Source organism: Paroedura picta, chromosome 3, assembly GCF_049243985.1.
Source record: "Paroedura picta isolate Pp20150507F chromosome 3, Ppicta_v3.0, whole genome shotgun sequence".
Lineage (NCBI taxonomy): Eukaryota > Metazoa > Chordata > Lepidosauria > Squamata > Gekkonidae > Paroedura > Paroedura picta.
In genome coordinates this window covers 136593193-136617069 of record NC_135371.1, presented here as the reverse complement: position 1 = coordinate 136617069, position 23877 = coordinate 136593193, and the positions used below count along the sequence as shown (strand labels likewise).

Below are 23877 nucleotides of genomic sequence, written 5' to 3'. Positions count from 1 at the left end.
CTTTGAGACACCTGAGGCCTGCTGGGTCACTGCGGCCCATTCCCAGTTCTCTCAGATCTCTCACAACCCTACATACCTCACAGGTTGACTATTGTGGAGAGACAAATGGAAAAGGTGTTTGTAAACCGCTTTGAGACTCCTTTGGGTAGTAAGCAATAGGGTACAAAAATCCGTTCTTCTAAGGAGAAACTATGAAAGAAGCATGTGGGCACATAACATTTTACCAACAGTGAAAATATGGGAGACAGAAGGAACAGGGTGGACACCTGTGTACTGTAACTACCCCATGTGTATTAGGGCAGAGGGGCATTTCGGTGAATGTGGCCTAATTCACACAAGAAGGGAAATGACGCAAAACTGGGGGGAATTGGTTGCCATGTAATCTTCCCCTAAGTAGAGTCTCCAGTTTGATTTTCCCTTCACATATCTGAGGACATGGCTCTGAAAAGCTCATCTGTAACCACTATGCCACAATTCCCAAAGGTCAGTCCTCTCCCACAATCAACGAACATTCCACACCACAGATTCTTGACACCCATATCTCCACACCCATGGCCTCATTTGCCACCATGCCACCACAACCTCCCACACAACACACACATTCAACCCCATGCCCTTACAGACTGGACAACTCCTCCCCTTCCTCTTCCCACTGCTAGCTCTAGCGCCCGTTGTATTCTTGGAGACAACGGGCTTTGCCCCTAGTGAATAGATAAAAACAACACTTACTCAAACATCCCCCAGTCTCCTGCAAGTTATATACCATTTCACACACCCTTCCACGCAAGAAGCAAGACTCACCACTTTAGCAGCTCACCACCTGGCCCCTTCTACTTCCCTTGCCTAGCTGCTGGATAGGTAGTTCCTTGTGCAGATGTCAAGTTCAGAGAGTTTTTTCCTTGATCAGCTAATGTTAGGGTACAGGACTGTGATGAGAAGTTTGAGTAGTTTCTTGGAGAATGTGAGACATAGCTTTTTTGTGTAGTTTGTAGGATAAGTAGATTGTCAAAGATTCTTAATTTTCAGTCCTCTGGGTATTTCCATGTGTTTGCATTTTATAAGAAAAGATATATCAGTTTGTACCTGTGCAAGTTTTTTTGTAAGGTTGGTGGAGTTCCATTCCATGCAGCTTAATGTGGTGCCTTCCATGAAGATAGATTGAGATGGGTAGTAGTGTTGGTCTGGAGCAGAACAAATTTTTAAGTCCAGTGGCTCAAAGTCGTATTCACAGTATGAGCTTCCTTGTACATGCATACTTCCTCAGATACAATGTTATGAAACAGAAGTAATCCATTCGTACTTACAAGCAAAGTGTGAGAGTAAATTAACATACAACATAATGAAAATGGTTAATACGTTCTAGAGATAATAAGAAAGCACAGCTATTTGGATTTGTTTGTATTCACTTGAGATTGAATTGCATGAAAAATATTTTGGATTCAATTAAATAAAGGTGTCTACATCTGTTCCACTATTTATTTTTCGTAAAGCCTTAGAGGAGGAGCATGTCTCATGGCTTACCACCCACTCAGGCGGTTGTCCCACCCCTGAGAACCTCCTCCTCCAACCAACTTTCCTGTCTTTCCAGCAGCCAGCCAATCACCTTCCATCCCCCACTCCTGATCACCCCCTCCTCCTTCCACTTCCCTCTGATGTTTGAAGGCTACAGATCCCTGTTGCGGGAGAGCTACCCCTGCTGGTGACTTCCCTGCAACCTGTAGCCTTTCCAGGCCCTGGGGGGATGGAGAGGCCATCCACAGAGTTCTTCCACACTCCCCCCCCCCCATCTAGCGCCCTCAATGCTATTCTCTATGTAGAGCAAACAAGATAAACCCTATATCGAAGGATAAATGGACACAAGACTGAGAAACTGGGCAAATGCTTCAATCTTCCAGGACATTCAATAGGTAACCTGAAATCAGATGATGTATTACAAAGGAACTTCAAGAACAGAATGGAAAGGAAAATTGATGAAATGTAAGTTATTACAACACTCAGAACAATGGAATCCCCTGGACTCAACAGGGATATTGGTTTCTTATCTCACTATATATGCTAACCTGCATTCTTAACAATCTCCCAGAAAGGCCAGATGTCCTCTGTATTTTAATTTATCTCTTATTTGGAATAATTGATTTGAACAAGTAGATTTTAATGTGATTATGGCTCGTATAATCCATTGTAGTTTGGAATCTTTTATTGATGCTTTTCTCTAGTCTGTGAACTGAGGAGACAGCCAAATGCTCTACTTCAAAGAAGATGATGCCCCAAGATGCTTCCATGCTTTAGAGGAGAAGAAGGGGGCATAAGGGCAACTGCTGTCAGCAGTTGATTATTTAGTTACACATTATTCTACCATGTCAACACCTTTATTGAAAATAAAATGTTTCCCATGCAATTCAGTTGCAAGTGAATACAAACAAATCCAAATTTATCTCTGAAATCTGTTAACCATTTTCATTATGCTGCATACTAATTTATTGTCCCACTTTGCCTTTAAATATGAACTGCTTACTTCCATTCCGTGACATTAAATCTGAGGAAGTGGGCGTGCACGTGAAAACTCATGCCAAGAATAAAACTTCACTGGTCTTAAAGGTGCTGGTCTTAAAGGTGCCACTGGATTCAGAATTTATACTGCTGTTTCAGACCAACATGGCTATCCACTTGAATGTTTTGGAGCAGTAAGACTGTTCCACTGTTTCACAATGCTTCACCATGCCTGCTTGTCTCTCTGTCTAGTGCTCACACAATATTCCATGGTATGGACGGGGGAGGGGAGATGCAGTTCAAAGCTGGCTTTCTAGAGCATGAGTACTTCCCTACGTTTATTCAAGGACATCCCTTCTCAATTAAACCCTAGAGTGGGACTGAACAAAAGGGCTGGCAAGATTAAAAGGAATTTTTATTATTTACCTTAAAAAAAAAAGCTGCCTGAAAGCCTCTGCTTGAACAAAAGAAGTGCTTTCTTTTTCCATTAGTCTAGTTAGAGGGAGGGGGGGAAAGGTACCCATTGAATCCTTACAAGAGCTCTATGTTAAAATAAAAACAGTGTTTGTAAATATTGGTTCTCGGGTAATGGGCTTGGAAGACTGTGCAGTGGATGTTAGAAAGCTTGCTGGTTTGCATTGTTATTTATGGATCCATTATACTGTCCATTGTGTATCCATTTTACTATAACAGGAGTTGACTGCAGGAAGAGGTAGCATGGCCTGTTCACAGTTTCTCATGCATACTGGGAAATCGTTTTGGAGTCATGCCGCAGACTGCACAGCTGCTCGTGAATCATATCGGCTTGGAGTAGGTCCTTGATGTGCTCACACGTGGCCTGCATGAACAGGTCAAAATCCAGCATCTCGGGGGCATTTAGGTCATGGAGCCTAAAATGCCAACCCACAGCTTCCTTCTCCAGGTGGGCACCCACATAGTGCACTCAGGAGACTGCGTCATGGCAGATGAACCCCCACTCATCCATGTAGGCCTCCACATGTACTAGGAAAAACAACAGCTTTTCAGCTGACCCATGAAAGTCGGTGTGGAGCTTCAGAGCCAGTTTGGTGTAGTGATTAGGAGTGCGGACTTCTAATCCGGCATGCCGGGTTTGATTCTGCGCTCCCCCACATGCAACCAGCTGGGTGACCTTGGGCTCACCATGGCACTGATAAAACTGTTCTGACCAAGCAGGAATATCAGGGCTCTCTCAGCCTCACCCACCCCACAGGGTGTCTGTTGTGGGGAGAGGAATGGGAAGGTGACTGTAAGCCACTTTGAGCCTCCTTCGGGTAGGGAAAAGCGGCATATAAGAACCAACTCTTCTTCTTCTTCTTCTTGGCAAAGGCACCAGGGACAGGGATTAGGACTGCCATTCCAGCATTACCTCCACTGCCTGATGGGTCCGTGGCAGTGGTTGTAGATGCTTTTGCAGTCACCATTGAGGTCCCCGTAGTCGCTGTTGTGACCTTCGAAGTACTCAATGTCTCTCCTCTACCAGCCTGTGACATGGTGGGCAAATTTCTCTGCCTTTTTCTTCTCTTCCAGGAGCATCACTGCTAGCGCACACATCATTTCATCCATCTGGGTCTTGAACTTGAGACGCAGTTCAGAGATCTCTTGCCCTACCACAGTCTCTAGGTTTGGCTGACTCTGCCACCCTGGCTTCCAATCAGCTGGATCTCGGTTGTAGACTGTGGATGCCCGAATCCCTCTATGTACGGTCATATAGTGGCCCATCTCAATCCTGGCACCCCCAGGTCAGGGTGCTTGACCATGTAGGTGATTGTGTAGTGGGTCCCAGTATCTACTCTGACATCTTGGCTGGAGGGATGCAATGCTTCCTCCTCACCATTGTTTTTGGAGCCCAAATTGCTTTCCTCTGACATGTTGTCTGAACGAGGGACACAGGTCTAGTAGTATGAGTTCCAACAATCTGTGAAGTTCTTTCAGGTTGATCACAAAATGCAAATACTTGACTTGGTGCAAAAGACTGAGTTTATTGAAAGCAAGTAAGTTAACCCAACAATACTTTGTCAGAACTAAAGCATCGCAGACCAGACACAGTATATAACTCCAAAACCAGTTCCCCCTCCCATGAGAACCTTTGAAATGCAGAAAATCTTCAAAAGACCAAATAATCTGGCACCCAAGGTCATGGTATTGCATTCCAGTGACAAGAGGAGATGGATGTGGCAGGGTGTGTATGTGTGAGAAAATGAAAGGAAACAGTCCAAGCAATAAACCTAACCAGAGGTCTTGCATCTATAAATATAACAAATGCTAATAATCATGGCAGAAGCATAGCACTTCTGACAATACCCTCCCACACACTCTCCCACACTGTATGAATAGAAAGAAGCAGCACTCATCACTCCAGCAGTCTACCAACCGGTTCTTTCTCCTGACCCAGCTGCTCATCCCTGTTTGCCCAATAGAAGACACCCACACTTTCACCTACAATTCATTTGTCAATATCATCTGTCCAGGTTTTTTCCCCAGTAGCTAAACTTGACATTTTTGTGATCCCAGAGACTAATTACTTCAGAATCTAGCTTCTCTAGATTAAAAAAAAGAGATCTTCTGCCATCTTCTTTCCTGGGATATTTGCAAGTGCAAATTCCACTTTCATTAAGAAAAAATATACAAGAATAGAACTCTGTAATTTTCAGAAGGGGCAATGCAGACAAGTCAAAAACAAATATGTTCTGAATTTAAATGGGATGTTTTGAGTACTGGGCAGACTCTAACCTTAAAAATAAAAGAGTCTGCAGAATAGCAAAGCCACCTACTTGAGCAGTTACTCTGCAAATTATACCTGTATTCATTTTAAGTTTCTTATCTGCAGTTGTGCCTCATCCTTTTGAAAAGCTCTTGTTGCTGGTGAGTACAACTAGTTTCTTAAAAAGCAGAAATAGTAACTCAGCACCCTTTCCCATCCTTCACAAAACTTTTTATCTGTCTTCCCCAAGAATCCCTCCTCCCCTCAACCCCCAGGCCCAAATGCACTCGGGCTGCTCTGGAATTGATGATCTCATTAAAGTGTCAAGCTAGCCCAGGGATGGTTCCATTGCGAATGAGGATTTATGGCAGAATCTGCTTTGGTGAAGGTTTTATCTCAGGCTTTAAACAGAGCTGGGCAAGTCCTCCCAGGCTTGGCTGCACCGGCTGCCTCGTTCCTTAAAAGAACCAATCAGGACTACTTGAGGAGGAATTTAGAAGAAGTTGGGGTATTATTCAAGATGCAGAAAAATTGATGGCGACCACTAAAAGTATCCAATCCCTGACTGCAGAAGGAGCAGAGTATGTCACTATAGGTGATCTAAGCTGGGGTCTATCTCTGGTAGTATTGCTCTTGATAATGGGGACTGACAGTGTCATCCTAGCCTAGAATCACACTGTTCTAAGTCTGTTGAAGTTAATAGGCTTAGAAGAATGTGACTGTGCTTAGGATGCACAGAGAAAGGCTCACCAATGTGTTTTCTTGTTGGTGAAGTAGTATCTAAGGATTTCTCCTTGTTCCCACTGTGTTGGAGTGGAACGATAGAAATCAAAGTATAAATATAAATTAAAATTAAAATAAAATAGATAGAAAATTCTGGCTGCAGAGGCTCTTGCTGGGAATTGAACATATCTTCTTTCTGGTAGGAATTGGGCCATTGAAAAAGAAAGGAATTAGCTAACGTAATTATGTTTCTTCTTCTCCTTTAATCACCCAGTTATTGACCAAAACCAGGCTAATTCTTCTTTGAGAAATGGTTGCTTAGATCTCTGTCTTTCAGGGATGAGGAAAGCAGGCTGTGAGGTGCTGACAGTTGGCAAAAGCACAATGGCCATCTGCTCTTGTGAATATCTATTTTTGCCTTCCTTCTTTCCTGACATCTCTGTGCCCATGTTAAATCACCAGGTTTGTTATCCAGGCTAAAGACAAAAGGTGCAGTGCTGAAACCAACATGGTCAGATGTGCAACTGCTTAACCCTCTGGCTTGGGAGAAAGCTGTTACAAGGATTAAAACTGCACTTGCCTGAGCCTGGTCTCTCTAGCTCAGCCTTTCTCTACTTTTTTACTATTGAGAGCCCCCTCAAACATTCTTCAGGCTTCCAGAAACCCCAGAAGTGGCATGATCATGCAGAATATGTTTGGGAAGCAGCTGTGTTCATGCCCACCCGGGGCTCCTCCCCATCCCACCCCCTCCAGGCCCATCAATGGCCATTATGAGAGGTGGGGAGAGAGATCAACATGACCATATAGGGTCATATCACCTGGTAAACATTTAACACATTTAATATAAATAATTAACTTCCACACATTTGTGAAACCTTTTCAGGGACGTCAAGAAACCCCAGGGTTTCACGAAATCCTGGTTGAGAAAGCATTCTTTAGGGTTGCAGCAGCATTTCTTGTTTCAAGAAGTATGGAACATGCAAATGGAGTTTCAAAGTGGCATTGTGCCTTGGTGCAGCAACACCGATATCCTTGGTTGAGCACTTGCCTCACAGCCACGAGAGCAAGATATTATAACTCTGAATCATAGAATCATAGAATCATAGAGTTGGAAGGGGCCATTCAGGCCATCTAGTCCAACCCCCTGCTTTATGCAGGATCAGCCCTAAGCATCCTAAAGCATCCAAGAAAAGTGTGTATCCAACCTTTGCTTGAAGACTGCCAGTGAGGGGGAGCTCACCACCTCCTTAGGCAGCCTATTCCACTGCTGAACTACTCTGACTGTGAAAAATTTTTTTCCTAATATCAAGCCTATATCATTGTACTTGAAGTTTAAACCCATTACTGCTGAATAACTGTAGATGAGAACCCTGCAGATTTAATGGGAATGGCACATATGCAGGGAACAATTAACTTACAGACAAATTCAAAAACTAAAACTCTGGGACAGACAAATGATTACAGTGTCTCTACACTAATGCACAGAATATGGAAAACAAGCAGGAAGAACAAAAAGTCCTAGTAGAGGAGAGGAATTACGACCTAATAAGCATGACAGAAACTTATTGGGATAACACTCACAATTGGAATATTAAGATTGAGGGGTAAAACTTATTTAAAAGGGACAGACAAAGAAGGGGGAGGAATCATAGAATCATAGAGTTGGAAGGGGCCATACAGGCCATCTAGTCCAACCCCCTGCTCAACGCAGGATTAGCCATAAGCATCCTAAAGCATCCAAGAAAAGTGTGTATCCAACCTTTGCTTGAAGACTGCCAGTGAGGGGGAGCTCACCACCTCCTTAGGCAGCTTATTCCACTGCTGAGCTACTCTGACTGTGAATTTTTTTTCCTGATATCTAGCCTATATCGTTGTACTTGAAGTTTAAACCCATTACTGCATGTCCTCTCCTCTGCAGCCAACAGAAACAGCATCCTGCCCTCCTCCAAGTGACAACCTTTCAAATACTTAAAGAGGGCTATCATGTCCCCTCTCAACCTCCTTTTCTCCAGGCTGAACATTCCCAAGTCCCTCAACCTATCTTCATAGGGCTTGGTCCCTTGGCCCCAGATCATCTTCGTCGCTCTCCTCTGTACCCTTTCAATTTTATCTACATCCTTCTTGAAGTGAGGCCTCCCGAACTGCACACAGTACTCCAGGTGTGGTCTGACCAGTGCCATATACAATGGGACTATGACATCTTGTGATTTTGATGTGATACCCCTGTTGATACAGCCCAAAATGGCATTCGCCTTTTTTACCGCTGCATCACACTGCCTGCTCATGTTTAGTTTACAATCCACAAGTACCCCAAGGTCTCATTCACTCACAGTGTTACCTAGAAGCGTATCCCCCATCCAGTAGGCATGCTTTTCATTATTCTGACCCAGATGCAGAACTTTACACTTATCTCTATTAAATTGCATCTTGTTCTCATTTTCCAATTTTCCCATTGTGTTCAGATCTTGTTGAACTCTGTCTCTATCTTCCGAAGCATTTGTCATTCCTCCCAATTTGGTGTCATCTGCAAACTTGATGAGTAGTCCCTCCACCCCCTCATCTAGATCATTAATAAATATGTTTATTAATAAATAATAAATAAGCCGTTGTGCAATTTTAAGTGCCTTTTGATCACATACATGGTGGCCAGCTTTCATAGCTATGAATTAAAGAAGAGCCCTGCTCGATCAGACCAGTGGTCAGACCAGTTCAGCAGCCTGTCTTACAAAGTCCTCAACTAGTTACCCCAGAGGGCCAGCAAGCAGGGCATAGAGGCCAGTGCTCCCCCCCTAATGTTTGCCTAATCAGAGTTTACATGCCTTTGAATACTGAGATTATGGGATGTGGTAGCTCTTTGGCTTTGCTGTTGCTTCTTTACCATTCCATTCCCAGCCTTTAATCTCAGAGCTGCATGCCTGTGAATGCTCCTACCACCCCACCTTCCTGATCACAATATGATTCATAGATACTCTGAGTACTTTACAAAGGTTCTAGTCAGGGCTATATTGCACTCTTATGCTGATTAATATTGTGGCATAGGATCCCAGCCTAATGGCAGTGATCTTAGCTAAGGTTGTCCTGGCCTTAGAACATTTTATGCACTTAAAAAAACCCCAACTCTAAGTTGTTTGGAACACTGCAGTTGTTGCATCGCTAATAATCTCGGTTACTGATTAATTGAAAATGCCAAATTGAAAACGCCAGCAACCTTCTCAGCTTGAGATGCTAAACTGCCAAACTTTCTACATGTGGCAGATCACAGAGGGAATTTTGTATTTGCATTCGCCTTCTGTGGCCCTGTGTCAATACCCCCCCCCCAGACACTGTCAGTGGGCAGGTATGTAGTTTATGGGTCAGATAATTGGAGGAGTATATGCTAAAACGGTCATCATGGAATCTCCATCTCAGTTTATTATGATTCCAGTTGTAGTCATGCATATGTACTGTTAATAGTAGCCTAATAATACAGAATGCATATCGCTACAAAAACAGTTCAAATGGTCATCACATTTCTGAGCAGATTTTGATACTGAACTATTACATCCCATTTGTAACGGAATATTAAATATCTAAAATTGCTTACAGTAAAACCTAGCTTTGCCAAACTTTTCTAATCAGAAATCCGAATGCATTTTGGCCATGGCTTTATTTTCCATGCTACTATGTACTTACCATTTTCCTCCATTGTAGGCATTCTTTTATCACAGGCAGGTCAGTCCTTCTACTCTCTACCTCTTTTCCCAATAAGAGAAGAAGTGGGGAGGTGCACACTTTATGGTATTTTTTAGCCAATGGCTTGTTAATACATTATTCATTAAAAATGTTAACAGTTTTAGACTTGGAGCTTATTGGTCTGAATTTATTGTAAATGTATAAGAACCTGGTGAATCAACACAATTTGTTTCATCCAGTTTGGTATAATAGAGGTAAGGATTCTCAGGTGGGAAAATGAAGGCAGTGGAGGGGATAGGCTGACCCAGCACGTCATTATCAAAGAGGAAACTGGAACCAATATCCTGTGCTAAAAGTCCACTTGCTGAATCTGGGAGTGGTGGTCTACATCTGTAAACCTGCCCGAGATCTTTATGCTTTCAGTTTTTGCTGATATACAGGATCCTGCCCTGGAGACACTGTAAGCAGTGGGATGGCTTTCTTATAGGGTGACCCCTAGTTGATAACCCAAGCTTAGTAAAACTTTGTGCTCTATAGGTCATCACTTGAATGCATTAAAAATTGATTTCCTTCTCTGTCTCTCCCCCCCTCCCCCAATCTCCTCTGGCATCAAAAGCTGAGCCTGACTTTCCCTTTGAAAACAGCATTGCTCTTAAATTTTCTGTCCTCTTAATAGATTTTTATATAATCACTACAGTGCACTTTTAAAGAGCGATAGATCATGTTCATTGCCTTTCCCTGTGATTAATTTCCCATAATAGTCTTAGGTAATGCCAAGGCAAGGAGAGAGGAAGAGAGGAGGACAAAAAAATCAACACCACATTATCCACTTTGTGCTGGGAGTATAAATGAATTAGATTTAATTTTTGTTTAATTGTTCTGATAGCTCAGACTCTTAAGTTTGTGTGATAATTTATTTTGCAACCTGGTGGGCCAAAGAGGAGAGAGAAGGAAAAGAGCATCACCAAACCTATGAGGATTTACATTGTATCATCTTTAATTGAATTGGATAGCCTTATCTTTTTATAATTGTTTGTCTCATTGGGACTTTCTTTAACTGCCAGGTTTCCCTTTGGCTTGTTGTTTAATTGATGGATAGACTGTGGATGCCTGTGGTGACTTGGTAGTGGAATGTAGGCAGGGCATCTTTGGCAAGGGGCCTGTGGAACACATGGAGACATTAAGGTAGGAGGACTGTCACAGAGTCATTTCATCTGTTCTTGGTGCCTAGTTAGAGGACAGGCTAATTCTAGATAATCCAAAATAGAAATGTTGATTCCTTGAAGTAGAAGCCAAAGAAAATAATAAAAAATTGGCTGTACAATAAAGTTTGTAGAACCTTGCAAAATCTCTGTATTTATTTCATATAAGATGATGTCAAGAATGTTTCATATAGATATATGTGGTATGCCAGAATTGTGGAAAAACAAGGTGCCAGGTACAATCCCCGTTTTCAGTGTGAAGCCCTTCCTCAGTGGCTACTCCCTAAATAATAGCATTACAATGTGTTTAAAGAAATCATAAATCTCAAATTAAAATACAACCACCTTAGCCTACCTCTGCTAATTTCAAGTCTTGTTGATCCTCGCTTAACTGATAGTCCCAAGTACCCCGGTTAAATTTCTTATTATATTTTTATATTCCTTAATCATGTCAGTAAATTCCTTCTTAGAGAGGTTCAATTTGTTTCAGGCACTTTACAACCTTCCATTCCTACTGATATTTGACAAGAAATTAGCAGACATAGAAAATGATTTGAAAACATTTACTAACATGCTCAAGGAATATAAAAATAAGAAATTTAACCAAGGCACTCAAGACTCTCAATCAGAAAACATTTATCCCTGGATGACAGTTAAGAATCCTAAATTCAGATCCAAATCCATCACCTGGGATCCGAGCACGTTTTCCAGCTCAGACTCTATGAATTCTGCCAGTAAGAATCCTTTGCCCCAATGCCTAACACAGCGTCCGGCTTGCAAGGCTCGGCAACCGCACAGATATCAGCCAGATTTTCAGAGGGGCAAAAGGGAGGGCAGACTCAGGCATTCTTTAACCTCTTGAGTCGACTACTCTCACCCATAGAGAATCTTTTAAGCAAAGGACTTAGCTTGGCACCTTCTTACAAATACAACACCTTTATGACCCGCGTTGATTTATTTAAGTTGAGGAGACTTGAAATAAACTTTTTTTTTCCAAACAGCAATGCTCCTCCATTGAATACCTTTGAGGTTAACTCAAGGTTCAATCCCACACTCAAAGTGGGAGAAATTCCCACTTCAGAAAAAGTTGTACTGAGAGATCTGAAACATATGGAAGCACATCCATCATTCAACAAACTGAACCTCTCTAAGGACGAGTTTAAGACTTTGAGAACATTTGTTGTTGTTGTCAGCCATTTAGTCATGTCCGACTCTTGGCCATCCCATGGCACAGCCGCCACCATGATTCTGCACCACGTCCCTCAGCCATGCAGTGTTCTGGCCTGTGTCCACTTTGATGATGTCTAACCACCACACCCTTTGCTGGCCTGGTTTCCTTTTTCCACTGACCATTACTGAACATTACAGAGTGACAACTCCATTGTCATCAAACTCGTTGATAAAGTGGGCGGAGTAGTGATTCTGGATAAGATAGATTACGATGCAGAAATCAATAGACAACTTTTGGTCTAGAGACACTATCAGAAAATTGAAGAGGAACAAAATTTAATACACTGCAGTCCATTTCCAGGTTGATGTGGTTGATGAAGGACTGGGCTTAGACTCTCTGAAGCTGAAGCACAGTTTCTCGAGAATAAACATCCAAAAATTTTACATTTTACTAAAAATAAACAAAAATATTAGACTAGTACTAGGCAGACTTAGTTGTCCAACAGGACTTTCTTTTAGCACCACCTTTAGGGTATTTAGATTTGCATCTTCAAAAGAGATTGCTGATACCCAATTCGATGTTATGGGACTTGCATTTCATTAATTCTATCAAAAAAGTTATGGTTTCCCAGGGGGCTTGTTTAATAACTTTGGACATTAATGCTCTAAATACCAACATCCCTCATGAAGAAGCATGCAGGGTAGTGGAGAATTGCCTTAATGAATGTCCGAATCCACACCCTCTGACCCATTTTCTTATGGATCTGTTTGATATTGTGTTAGAAAATAAGTGTTTTATTTATGAGGGGGGTTTGTATTTACAAATTAGCATATTGGCCTTGGGAGCAGTGATCACCTACGTGGTCACCAATTTATTCATGTTATGCATAGAACAGATGTGGTTGTGCAACTCTCAGATCAATGTCTTTTTTGATGACATTCTGTTTTTTGCAAGATTTCCTGATTATGTTTTCATTGTTTTTGGTAATCAGGATTGGTAATCATGGATTAACTCACAGTATCAAATCATTAAATTTTCTCTGCAATATCACCATGAAAGATTAGCACTTTTGGACCCCTTAGTCAATATAATTGGAGAGGAAAATTTTAGTGTCTCCTCATACTGGAAAGACACTGGCAGAAACACTTTATTAAATTTTGAATTATTTCATTTTTGGCATTTAAAAGTTAATTTACTGGTGAGACAATTCTTGCGAATTAAACATAACAGCTCTTTGGGGGAATCTTACAAAATTGCCTGTGATTTTCTTAGCATGGTCCTAACAGAGAGAGGCTACCCTGCTTGGTCTATAGAACACACGACAACAGGCTGATGTGATGCTCTGGGAGACCCTGTTAATATATAAGGAATGGGCCCCTTCCAGTAGACTGACATGTTCTTTTGAATTTTCTAATTTTGCTCATCATTTAAAATCCATTATTTATAGATATTGGCACCTAGTTTCAGAAATTCCAGGGTGTGAATCCAAACCTTTACTGGCATGATGCTGCAGCCACAGCATCAGCGACTTAATAAATACCAAATAATTTACCAAAGAGCAACCTCAAACGTGGTAACTGTTCCTTGTGCAAATTAATGTTGGAAATTTCTGAATATACCCATTCAAATAATTTCAAGGTGAAAATCGATTGTTTTATAATTTTGTTATCTAAAAACATTATCTATGCGATTAAATGCACATGTGGTCTTCTATATGTGGACATCTCGCAAACTTTAAAGCAGTGGTTCTCAACCTAGAGGTCCCGACCCAAAGTGGGGTCACCTGGCCCCTTCCACAGGGTTGCCAGGTTGGTGGCGGTGGCAGTGGGCGGTGGCAGGTGTCGTGGTGGTGGTGGCCAGCGGTGGCAGAGCCATGGCACTGGCCACCTCCACACCGCCTCCAGATTGTTGTGTGCCTGCATGCACACCCCTGCACGTGCGCATGCTGCCCCTGCTGCCGCTGCAGTTGGGGTTGTGGCATTACAGTGGTTGAGATCCACTGCTTTAAAGATTTGTATCATGGAGCACCTGTTCAGAATTTGCAACTGTACTATGGAAGCTTCTCTGGTAACACACTGGACTGGACATCATCATTCTATTGAGAACTTTACTTTTTTGGACTTAGAAATAATCCAATGTAGTCAATTTCAAGGAGCAATTTGAATCAGCACATATTATAGATAATGTTTTTTTCATTTTCACAATGGACACCATCACATCAAATGGAATGAACACTTCTTGGTACTTGTCCTGTTTTCTATAGTTGGTTATTGTAATATAAGTTTATAATATACATGAACCCTTTAATTGTGTTAATTGCTAGCACCTGCGGTGCACCTGTTCATTACAAGCTGAGCATGAAATAGCGTCAGCTAGGAACAATGAGATGGGATTCTATGAGATAATTTGAATTCGCCTATGCTTATATGATACTAGAAGGTATGCTATTATATATATATTATATAATATATTAGAAATATATATTTTAATATCACTATAATATTTTATTATTGAACTACATGGCTGTCATTATTAATTTTCATTCTGTTTTAGATTAAGTTCCAATAGAGTTAAGCAATGATCAACCAAACTTGAAATCAGCAGAGGTAGGTTGAGGTGGCTGTATTTTAATTTGTGATTTATGATTTCTTGTAAACACATTGTGATGGTATGTTATTATTATTTAGGGAGGAGCCACTGAGGAAAGTATTCACATTAAAAACAGGGACCTCGTTTTAGCAAGCTCCTGGAATGCCACATATATTTATCTATATGAAACATTATTGATGACTTCTTATATGAAATAAATACATGGATTTTGCAAGGTTCTACACACTTAATTGAACAGTCAATTTTAAAATTCTTTTTTCAGTTTTAATTCTAGATCATGCCTAGTGGATAATCAACCAACCTTAAAAACACACACACACACACACACATCCAATTATACTTACGTTAGATATTCTAATAATTTCAGAGACATTTGGCCTGAAATATTTTTATTCTGTTGATGATACTGCTGGTGTTCTGTTGACAGTGGCCTCTGTAGCTGTGGGAGCTAATTTCCAAATGTTTCTGGGCAGTATTCTTCATACATTGTAACTCTCTCTTGTCTGCAATTTAATAGGCTTTCTTACCCATGTGGTGAGCTCCACAGTTTCCCTCTAGATAATTAATTGTCAAAATATTCTTGAGTTTTCAGGATTCAAATCCTGAATTGCGGGACTTTCTCTGATGGCTTGTAGCGAATTGCCTTTCCTTTCATATATATAATAGCCAGAACAACCCTTTTTGCGATGATCAAAAACAAGGAAATAGAAATTCAGAAATTTGTTAAATTCTTACAGAGTCCTGGTTTCCACTCCTCCCCCCGGTGCATTAACTTCTGTGATTATGATTGATTGATTGATTTGATTTGACTTTTAGCCCACCACTCTATGGAGACTTGTGGCGGGGTACAATATAAAACCTGCATAAAACATGATAAAACCCCATCCCATAAAAGAACACCAAAACATAGTTAAAAAGAGGATAAAGCATCCCTACAGCCATCCAGTACATGGAAATAGGTCTTAAGTTGCTAATGGTCCCTTCCTCTTGGCAATTGAAAAAAAATGTAGCCTAGAATGTGCGAAGAACTGTGCTGGATTAGGCAGATGGTCTATAGTCCAACATCATGATCCACACAATGGCTAACCAGATACCTTGTCAACAGTTCCCATGTAATCAATACAGATTTTTGTTTTTGCCATTGTCAGCATCGGTGGGATTATTCTAGGATGCTTAAACTGTCTTTTGTAATGCTTAGCTAGGATTTTAAGGTTTACTCTTTGGTTACAAATTTGATTTCTGAGCATGCAGGCAGTACTGGCACAGTGCAGTCTGAAGAACAAGCAAAGGAACAGCAGTAACTTTTGTGAACTGGCCAACTGAGGATTTAGAATCATAGACTCATAGAGTTGGAAGGGGCCATACAAGCCATCTAATTCAACCCCCTGCTCAACGCAGGATCAGTCCAAAGTATCCTAAAGTAGCGGTCCCCAACCTTCTTGTAGTCGGGGGCCGCCTCCGAGGGTGGGAGAGAGCCAGCGGCCTGGCTGCTGCAGCTGCACGTAAATGCGCACGCGCAGTTGCTGTACATGCACGTTTTCACCACTAGGTGGCGCTAACCATGCGCAGAGCTGCCGCACGTGCACGTTTTCGCCAGCAGGGGGTGCAAACACACATGTGCGGCAGCTCCGCGCATGCACGTTTGCGTTGCTGGTGTGCCTGCGGCCACGCCTGCCTCTTTCCCTCCCTCTCACTATGGGGGGGAGGCAGGCGCGGCTGCTGGCGGCCCGGTACTATGGCCTTTGGGCCGCGGACCGGGGGTTGAGGACCCCCGTCCTAAAGCATCCAAGAAAAGTGTGTATCCAACCTTTGCTTGAAGACTGCCAGTGAGGGGGAGCTCACCACCCCCTTAGGCAGCCTATTCCACTACTGAACTAATCTGACTGTGAAATTTTTTTTCCTGATATCTAGCCTATATCGTTGTGCTTGTAGTTTACCTAGAAGCGTATCCCCCATCCAGTAGGCATGCTTTTCATTTTTCTGACCCAGATGCAGAACTTTACACTTATCTTTATTAAATTGCATCTTTGCCCATTTTTCCATTGTGTTCAGATCTCGTTGAACTCTGTCTCTATCTTCCGGAGTATTTGTCAGTCCTCCCAATTTGGTGTCATCTGCAAACTTGATGAGTAGTCCCTCCACCCTCTCATCGAAATCATTAATAAATATGTTAAAAAGTACCGGACCGAGCCCCGACCCCCGAGGTACCCCGCTACTCACCTCCCTCCAGTCTGATGAAACACCATTGATAACAACTCTCTGAGTGCGGTTCTCTAACCAATTTCCTATCCACCTAACTATCTGAAAATCCAGATTGCAGTCCTTCAATTTATCCATCAGAACTTCATGGGTACCTTATCAAAAGCTTTATTAAAATCCAAGTAAATGACATCAAACGAATTTCCACGATCCAGCAAACCTGTTAATTGGTCAAAAAAGGAAACCAGGTTGGTCTGACAGGACCTGTTGGAGACAAATCCATGCTGACTTCCTTGGATCACCAAATTGTCCTCCATATGTTTGCAAATTGCTCCCTTTATCTTACCCACAACAGAGGTCAGACTCACTGGTCTGTAGTTTCCCGGGTCATCCTTCCTCCCGTTTTTGAAGATCGGAATAACGTTTGCTCTCTTCCAGTCCTCCGGGACATCTCCAGTCCTTAAAGAGGTCCTGAAGATGATGGACAAGGGTTGTGCAAGTTCTCTGGAAAGTTCTTTGAGCACTCTCGGGTGCATTTCATCTGGCCCAGGGGATTTGAACTCATCCAGTGCAACTAAATGCCTCTCGACAACCTCTCTGTCCATGTCAACTTGCCACCCAGACACTATCCCTTGGTTACTGCCATCTCTAGATGTGCCTAAACTCTTTGACCTGTGGGGAAAAAACAGATGTAAAATAGGCACTGAGCCTTTCTGCTTTCTCTGCATCTTCTATTAGAGTTTGTCCATCCGCACCCAACAGTGGGCCTATTGCCTTCATTACTTTACGTTTGCTCCTCACATAACTGAAAAATCTTTTCTTGTTACAGTGGGCTTCCCTGGCCAATCTTAGCTCACTCTCAGCTTTGGCCTTTCTGATGATTGATCTATAGTGCCTAGTAACCTGTAGGTACTCTTCTTTATAGCTCTGTCCTTCCCTCCAGCCAGCGGCTGGCTGGCGGCGGCGGTGGCTGGCTGGTGGCGGCGGCGGGGTCTGGCTGGCGGCGGCGGCGGCTGGCTGGTGGCGGCGGCGGGGTCTGGCTGGCGGCGGGGTCTGGCTGGCGGCGGTGGCTGGCTGGTGGCGGCGGCGGGATCTGGCTGGCGGCGGCGGTTGGCTGGTGGCGGCGGCGGCGGCCATTTCCGTCGGAAGAACGGACGGGAGTCCCCGGCAGCCGCACGCTGGGCAGCTGCTGGGGGCTCCCTGGGCGGCGGCCTGATGCGGCGAGAGGCGCTTTGCGCCTCTCGCTGCATCAGGCCCCCGCCCAGGGAGCCCCCAGCAGCCGCCCAGCATGCGGTTGCCGGGGACTCAATAGCCGGCGGCCTGACGCAGCGGGAGGCGCTTTGCGCCTCCGGCCGCGTCAGGCCGCCGGGCAGGGAGCAACTGTGAGCCACGCTGTGCGCGGCTCGCAGTTGCTCCGGCAAGGAATCGGAGGGACCAATCGGCAGGCGCTTCGCACCTGCCAATTGGTCCCTCCGATAGTCTGTCAGGGGGAAGGGGCCAATCGGCACCCTTCCTCATCCCGGACACAGCCCGCCTTCCAAGGGCTTACTGTTTCATTTAGTCCGTGTACAGACTAGTTTCAAAGCCGGCTGCATGCAGAAATGCAGCAGGCTCTAGCGGGAGGCAGGTTGGGGGGAGAGAGGCAGGGCTGGGGAGGCGCGGAGAGGGCTGGTGGCCTCTTAGGCAGCAGGCCGTCCCCAGGCTGCAGGGCGAGGACATGCAGGGCATGGTGTTGGCTGCAGCCAACCAGGCCTCCCTCCTGTTGGCTGTGGCGGTCTGTCGGCAGCACAGGCTGCTTTCTGGGGGGCGCGCCACCGGCCCGTGTCACCATGCCTGCATGGCCTCTTTATTAGCGGCGGCACCTTTTCGCCATTGCAGGTTCCCTTGCGCCGCTGGCAGCTTCCTCAGTTGCAGCCTCTCGGCAGTGCTGCTGCTGCCGCATTTTCTGAGCCGGCACACTTCCTTGCCACCGCTGCGTTCTTGCAAAGAGCTGGCTGTGTAGGGGCTAGGCCAAGCTGGCCGCAACCTGTTTGGGCAAGATTCAAACTCGGACACTGTCCAGGGGCCGAACACGCTTCACACCCCCAGGCAGTTTCACAAATATATATAGGAAAAGCATGGATAAGGATTTACTTGCTTTCTTACTTGATCTACTTAAGGTGAATTGCAGCATTTTAACACATACAAATAATTTGTCTTGTCAAGTGCCACATCCTTAACAAAAAAGGAGGGGGGGTGGTTGGCCAAATGATAAGCCCAAGAATATAGACTGGGCTAGATAGGGTTAAATAAATAGAGCTATATAGACACATGTACTGCCTCATGGTCACTGTGCATCACTTGCAGCTGTCATGCCATGACTTCTGCTTTGTTGGGAATTCTCAAAGTTTGCCCACATTGTCACCCCTGCTATACACAGCTATGTCAGGGAGGAAAGTAGATGGATAAGACTATTCAGGAAACAAGGGAATGTCACGTTTCCTGTATAGATAATGGATGCTGTGGCTCTCATAGGTCTTGGCTTTGTCCCAGCATCTTCTGGAAGACATTGGTTGGGTTAAGGACCAGCATAGATAAAAATGAAGCACCTAGCTAAGATGTTCTTGAATCTGTGACTAGGTTTGGATGCAGTGACCTGATTCTGAGGCACAGATGGCACCTGCAGAGATGGCAACACTTTGTCCCTGGATCCCAGTCTCAGATCATGAGGCTCCCCATTTCAGTTCTGGGACCCCCAAGCTGCCCTGCCCAGCATTTGCACACAGAACTCAGTGTGGTTAAGGAGGAATGCAGAAGCTGGGGGGGGGGCGGCATTGGTAATGATCACTCTACCAGAAAAGCTGTTCCTGGTGGCTTGTTGCCTGTTATGCAAATCATCTGCATTTGGGCAGGTTGGACTGTTGGAAGGTGGATTGTTTCAATCCAGCAGAAGAAATAAATAATATTAATTAGGCCTGGGAAAAAGCACAGCAAAATTAGCTACCTGATTGCCTTTCTACTTTCAATTCAAGGAAGGGTCAAAGCATAAAGAATTTGTGGGGAAAACAGGCTTCATTTCTGCTCTCTCCACTCCTTCGTGTAGCAGAAAGTCTACCTTCGTCTGCCAAGTTCAGAAACTCTCCCCCCAATCTAGCCAGGATCTCCTGAGAGATGAAATCCCAGGGTAGTATTAATTAAGCCAGTATGATTTCCCAGAGTGGCAGATATGCAGCTGCATAGCTGGAGGCTACAGATAGTTACCTTCCAAACTCGGGCCAAAATACCATATTGTGAACTTTTGTGGCTGCTTGAATATCTACTGATAAGCCACTGCTTGGGATACCATGAATATCTATGAGGAAAAATAGCTGAAGAAGTCAGCAGTGGCTCACAAAAGCTCATCATACCCTGTGACAAATTGTGTAAAGGATGCCAGTCCCCAGGTGGGGCCTGAGGATCCCCTGCTGGAAATTCTCCAAAACCATGTCCCAATTGAAAACTCGCATGTCAAAACCAGGCACATTTGTTGGGAGATATTTTGGGGGGTGATCACATTTCTTCTGAGTCTTCTTTGCTCCTGCTAACCTGAAGCTTGGTCTGAATTGGGGGAGATCCCTAAGTGCCCTTTTTCAGCTCTCTGCAATTGTGTCCTGCGAGAGTAGACACTGGAAGGGGTGACTGCCTGTCCTCTCTCTTTGTGACCAACCACTGTGTGTGTGCCTAGGGAGGTTGCCTCCAAACCATGAGGGGGAGAGGGCAAATGAGGGGTACTCATCATGGGGTGGTGAGGGAGGATGCGAGGGATCCCAATGAGGTTGAGGGAGGGCATTGCACAGAAAAGTCTGGAGGGGGTGGTAGAGGAGGAACGTCTGTCTCAGCAGTCTGCCACCAGATAATGTCGTTGCTGAACCCTGGGGGAAGGCCACTACTGGCCCTCAGTGGTGACCTGGGAAGTCGGTGGCATCAGGCAGGCCAGGCTAGTTCTCTTGGAAGACTTGGCTGAGGTCATGGTGATGGCATACCTAGCTAAGCCTCCGGAGCCCCCCTAACTCAAATCCCCTGGAGTACAGGACACACAAGGCTGTCACATGGCTTGACCTCTCAAATTGTGCCATTAATCTACTGTCTCCGCCCCCCCCCCCCAGCATGCAGAGCAAACTGGTATTCTCTCACATGGGAGATATCATCAGCCCATGCCACTCACACCTGGACCTGTGATGTGGGGAGGTGGGTGGGTGACCACTTCCCAGGGGCAAAGAGGAGAGGGGTGGCCCACACCCAGAAACTAAACTGACCTTGAATTTCACATCTCTAGCACACTAGGGAGACAGCTTACTGCATAAGAAACCCAACTGAACCACGATGGGGCTTGTGCAAGTTTGGGGTTCGAGGTTCGGGATGCCCCATGACCTGTGAATTCCCATAAACCTCCAGTTTTCAGGTTCATGCCCATCTCTAGTCATAGGCGCTGGGAGGAGAGTGCTGGGATACCAAAATGCTGTCCCTGTTTAAAACCCATGCCCTGGCAACCTGTACATTGCACTCCTTTGCTTACAGGGTGAGAACTTGGGGTGCTTATCTCAGAGTGTATTGTTTCAGGTGAAGCATAAGACTATTCAGTAATTGTGTAGGGCTGCAGGGATTAATGGGAAACCTAAAAACAATGGCAGGTCAGAGGGGGGAAAGATACTGGGAATGGATTCAGAGATGCAACTATTAAAAGTTGCCCAGATAAAAAAAATTCCTTATGGCATACATGGTTGCTGTGCTAACCCTGAAGAGGGTATGAATACTGCATTAGGCAGTGTGAGTACCGCAAAGACTATTGGGTAATGTGCAGGGGTGTGTGTGTGTGTTTTGTTTTGGCTTTGTTGTAACTGTTTGTGCAACCCAATATGGTCTTGCTACATTTGGATTATCAGAGGACCGCATAAGGATTGCCTTGGTCACCATGTGGCGTGCAACTCATACTTGGGGAAGATCTGCTGCTGCCTGGAAACATTTTAGTGCTGCTCCATTTTTGCAGTGAGTCTTCAGTGTGAGGGATGAGTTTTCGTTGTGGGAGAAGCAGACTGTCAGGCCATGTGTGCTGAAAGTTAGCAAGCTCCTCCCTGAGAAACACTGCCAAGAAATCTGTAGAGATGTAACGTGGTTTAATATTGAACAGAGGAGGGTGACTAAGCAGAGATGAATAATAAGGAGCAGGGTGTGCAGGATGGAATAAACCCGATGAGGAATGGATTTGGCAGGGGAGGCTTGGTTTGAAATTTCACTGGTCTTTGGTCCTCACTGCAAATGAGCAGCCTTGCTCTGTTGAAAAAAGTCAATATGCAACCAGAGTTGGAAAGGGTCTCCAACTCTCTCTGCCATTTTTCTGTCTCTGTATCACCCCCAGCATGGCTCTTTTTTCTTTACCAGTCAAATCATTTGCATCATGTAGCCTTTTGAATCTAATATGCAATTTGCTGCTCTTGGGTGTATCTTAGCTGGCATTGCTTTTTTGGTGAGGGAGGGGCTTCCAGCTGTCTTCTCTTCATTCCTGCCCAAACCAGATGTTTAATATCCCATCCTTCCACCGTGGCATCCCCTATTTGCTCTCCAATCCATCAGACTGCACCCTCATTTCCAATGAGTTTTTAAATAGATTTTGCTAAAGCTTCTCCTTTTCCTGTTTCTTGTGTAGGCCATAAATCTGCTGCTCAACCTTTCTTGTCTCGGGAGCCTTGCCAGTCTCCAAGCAATCTGATTCTCACTTTGAGGGAATCTCTGTTTCCTTCACCTCGGCAAAGGGCAACAATCTGGGTAAGCCAATCTTATTGCCTGATACTTTCAGAAAAGGGGCAACATACCATTTTTGTCTAACTGTGAGAATCTATAGGAATCTTTGAGCATAATTGTGCAATTTTATTTGAGTTCCTTAGTTGGCTTATGCAGAAGGTTCAGTTTTTCTACCCCTCTTTTTAATAAAAATATGTGCCTGATGGGTCAGGCTGAATGGAGCTTCCAAGAATCAGCAGACAAATTCTTCACTCCTTTTTTGTCTCTTGGAACTTTGCCTTCATCCCTTGCCCCATCCTGTATGTAATGCTGCAATTATTCTTATGTGTCTTAAGCCGTCACTAGTTTGTGCTCAAATCCCTCAAGTTAAGGAAAAAAGCCATATTGTGCAGTTGGGTCTTATCAGCAAACGTAAACATATTAATGCAAAGCCGACTAAATTGCATAATCTATTTAAGCTGCAAATAAGGGATTCACTGGTTATAGATTCTGACTTTTTCATCTTAATTTTTAATACAAAATCTTAAGTAGTGCCAGACTGGAATTTAGAGTGCCACAAGGGAGCCCTCTTGGAGAGTAACATCAGCATTCTTCATCCCTTGTCTGGGTAATTTGGTAGCCAAGTATGTTTTGAATACTGAGCATGCAGTCATGACTAGCAGCTAGGAGTGAATATTCCTAGTGGGTCAGACCGACATAGGACTACTAGTAGCCAGTGATAAGCCTGCCGTCACTGCATTAATTAATTACGACACGGCAAGTCCAGGAGTGGCAACATATAAATAGGACTATTAATTAATTGATTAATTGAATAATTAATTAATTGAATAATTAATTAATTAATAGTCCTATTTATGTGTTGCCACTCCTGAACTTGCCGTGTCGTGGTGGCGAACAACAGTGATAATAAAACGTACAGTAAAACAGTATCATGAATACAGTCCTATAACCTCTCCAGACCCTAACACCTACCCTTCCTTTCTCCCCAGTCTGTCAGTTCCACCAAGTCTCCTGGAGGTCATGTTGCAATGAGAGACTAAACAAGAGGAGGGCAAGATCTTCTGTCTGCCTGACCTCAACCAAAAGCCTGGCAGAAGAGATCTGTCTTATAGGTCCTGCAAAACTGAGCTAGTTCCAAAAGGGCCCTTAGTCCTTCCAGGAGCTCACTCTACCAGGCAGAAATCAGGGCCAAAAAGGCCCTGGCCCTGGTCGCGGTCAGGTGAACGTCTCATGGGCCAGGGAACACCAACAAATTTGCACCTGCAGAGCAAAGAGCCCTGCAGGGGGCATAGGGAGAAAGTACACTGGGGGCGAACCGCATATGGCCTTTT

The 23877-nt window shown here is 44.2% G+C and overlaps 1 protein-coding gene across 13 annotated transcripts in view; it reads left to right on the top strand.

Annotated features, from left to right (window-relative positions):
• Positions 1-23877, top strand: part of RBFOX3 (RNA binding fox-1 homolog 3) — a 458629-nt gene that overhangs the window by 108168 nt on the left and 326584 nt on the right. For 5 of the 13 annotated variants that reach the window (XM_077328152.1, XM_077328146.1, XM_077328148.1 and 2 more), the window contains exon 2: positions 22452-22570. The exons of 4 other annotated variants lie outside the window; for them this stretch is intronic. The gene's annotated coding sequence lies outside the window, so the exon portion shown is untranslated. Of the gene's footprint in view, positions 1-22451; positions 22571-23877 lie in introns of those variants that run through there. 4 more of the 13 variants (XM_077328154.1, XM_077328153.1, XM_077328151.1 and 1 more) reach the window with 2 other exon arrangements.